At 36.4% G+C, this 3142-nt stretch overlaps 1 protein-coding gene across 2 annotated transcripts in view; it reads left to right on the top strand.

Annotated features, from left to right (window-relative positions):
• Positions 1-3142, top strand: part of TASP1 (taspase, threonine aspartase, 1) — a 265061-nt gene that overhangs the window by 157619 nt on the left and 104300 nt on the right. The gene's annotated exons all lie outside the window — the stretch shown is intronic.

Below are 3142 nucleotides of genomic sequence, written 5' to 3' on the forward strand. Positions count from 1 at the left end.
TCTTTTAGGATTTGAAATAGCTCAACTGGAATTCTGTCGCCTCCACTAGCTTTGTTCATAGTGATGCTTTCTAAGGCCCACTTGACTTCACATTCCAGGATGTCTGGGTCTGGGTGAGTGATCACACCATCATGATTATCTTGGTCATGAAGATCTTTTTTGTATAGTTCTGTGTATTCTTGCCACCTCTTCTTAAAATCTTCTGCTTCTGTTAGGTCCATACCATTCCTGCCCTTTATTGAGCCCATCTTTGCATGAAATGTTCCCTTGGTATCTCTAATTTTCTTGAAGAGAGCTCTAGTCTTTCCCATTCTGTTGTTTTCCTCTAGTTCTTTGCATTGATTGCTGAGGAAGGCTTTCTTATCTCTCCTTGCTATTCTTTGGAAATCTGCATTCAGATGCTTATATCTTTCCTTTTCTCCTTTGCTTTTCGCTTCTCTTCTTTTCACAGCTATTTGTAAGGCCTCCCCAGACAGCCATTTTGCTTTTTTGCATTTCTTTTCCATGGGCATGGTCTTGATCCTGTCTCCTGTACAATGTCACAAACCTCCATCCATAGTTCATCAGGCACTCTATCTGTCAGATCTAGTCCCTTAAATCTATTTCTCACTTCCACTGTATAATCATAAGGGATTTGATTTAGGTCATACCTGAATCGTCTAGTGGTTTTCCCTACTTACTTCAGTTTAATTCTGAATTTGACAATAAGGAGTTCACGATCTGAGCTACAGTCAGCTCCCGGTCTTGTTTTTGCTGTCTGTATAGGGCTTCTCCATTTTTGGCTGCAAAGAATATAATGAGTTTGATTTCAGTGTTGACCATCTGGTGATGTCCATGTGTAGAGTCTTCTCTTGTGTTGTTGGAAGAGGGTGTTTGATATGACCAGTGTGTTCTCTTGGCGAAACTCTATCAGTCTTTGCCCTGCTTCATTCCGTATTCCAAGGCCAAATTTGCCTGTTACTCCAGGTGTTTCTTGACTTCCTACTTTTGCATTCCAGTCCCCTATAATGAAAAGGACATCTTTTTTGGGTGTTAGTTCTAGAAGGTCCTGTAGGTCTTCATAGAATCTGATATTAGGGAGAAACAATTCAGTGTTTCACAACTAAGTATGAAGTTAGCTGTAGGTTTTGCACATGTTTTTTATTCCTGGAAATTAATAATTGAATTTAGAGGTTTGATCAGGTTGAGGTGTAATTTTTTTGGCATGGGGCAAGACTATAAAGGTGTAATTTTATCAAGGGACATATATCTGATTATATCTTTTTGTGATATTAACAGCCATTGATGATTGTTGCTTTTATCAATTATTACATTATGGATTACAAATTGTTTTATTCTAATTTTGTTGACTTCTTCATTTATTAACCAGGACAGTGCTATGAAGAGAATTTTCCTTTATAAACATTCTGACCACCCTACTATGGAGTTCCTATAGGAACGCCAGAGAAACGCTTGATTGTTTTCTTTCATTTATTCATTTTCAGAATAGTTAATTGGTTCCACAGCATCTTCAAAGGTGTTTTTTTAAAACATAAGCTGTGAATTCACTGTTTGTTTCATTAGTTCATTTAGTTGTCTTTCTTATTGATGCTAAAAAAGTGTGTACCATTTTAAGCTCTTTAAGAATTCGTTATTTATCACTTTTCCTCTTGGTTTGTTGTTAGGTTTTCATTCTTTGTATAACCCATGTTTTCTGCTAAAATATGAGGAAATAAATACACTCTTGCTTGCATGATTAAGAACAAAAGGAAGATGTATTGAAAGACTTATTTCTAATATTAACGGATAAAGAATGGACCTATTAGCCTCTGAATCACACTTCAGCTGTATGAAAGTGAAAGTCACTCAGTCGTGTCTGACTCTTTGTGACCCCATGGACTGAATCCTGCAGGCCAGAATACTGGAGTGGGTTGCCATTCCTTTCTCCAGGGGATCTTCCCAATCCAGGGATTGAACCCAGGTCTCCCTCATTGCAGGCAGACTGTTTACCAGCTGAGCCACCAGGAAAGCCCTCAGCTGTATGCCAGCATGTCATAAGAAACCTTAGAAATTTGTGCATAAAACCACAGAAATCAGAATTTCTTTGTTTGTTTGTTTTTTTAATATAAATTTATTTATTTTAATTGAAGGTTAATTACTTTACAATATTGTATTGGTTTTGCCATACATCAACATGAATCCGCCACAGGTTTGGAACCTACAGGAGAACAAACTTTTAATGTCAAGGCTCTTATGTTAAAGGTGATATATGTCAGAAAAGAAGTGATAATTTTAAGTTTCTTGGAAAATAACCAACCATTGGAAAACCGTATATATTCCTGTATAACATGAGAGGAAAAAGTCTCTCTGCCACATACTGTATATTTTTGATGTAATGTTAACTTCATGTGGTTTAGCTGTTTGACTTGAGTCATGTGCACATAACCTTCTGAATACCCAATTAGCTTATAATATGACAATTTCCTAATAATTATTATTGTTCTAGAGTATAACATTTCACTGTTCAACATCAAATATATATACAAAGGGAATTAAATTTTATGGAGTTTTAATAAGTGTCAAAAATGGTTTCTTTTCTATTAGCTTTATTTTAATTTTTCCTCAATTATAAAAATAATAGTGCAAAGCTTTAACAAAATAGGGATCACCATAATCCTACCTACAAGTTATATATTAAATTGCATACCTAGATGAAGGTCTTAAGTATAGATACTCTCAAGGAGATATTGAGATCTTGAAAGAGATTTATATTTACTTTACCAAAAAATATGGGAAAGGTATTTCTGGCAGTCAGACTAAAACTCCAATACTTTGGCCCCCTGATGTGAACAGCTGACTTATTGGAAAAGACCCTGATGCTGGGAAAGATGGAAGGCAGAAGGAGAAGGGGGCGGCAGAGGATGAGATGGTTAGAAAGCATCACTAAGTCAATGGACATGAATCTGAGTAAACTCTGGGAGATAGTGAAGGACAGAAGAGCCTGGCGGGCTGCAGTCCATGGGGTCACCAAGGGTTGGACACAATGACTGAACAACAACAAAGATTTCTGGCAAAACATAGGTGATTTAAAAAAAAAAAAAGCATGACAGGTTTTGAATAGTTTGTATTTTTGACGATGAGTGTGTAATGTACGTGTATACAT

Source organism: Bison bison, unplaced genomic scaffold (genome assembly GCF_000754665.1).
Source record: "Bison bison bison isolate TAMUID 2011002044 unplaced genomic scaffold, Bison_UMD1.0 scf7180017864196, whole genome shotgun sequence".
Classification (NCBI taxonomy): Eukaryota; Metazoa; Chordata; class Mammalia; order Artiodactyla; family Bovidae; genus Bison; species Bison bison.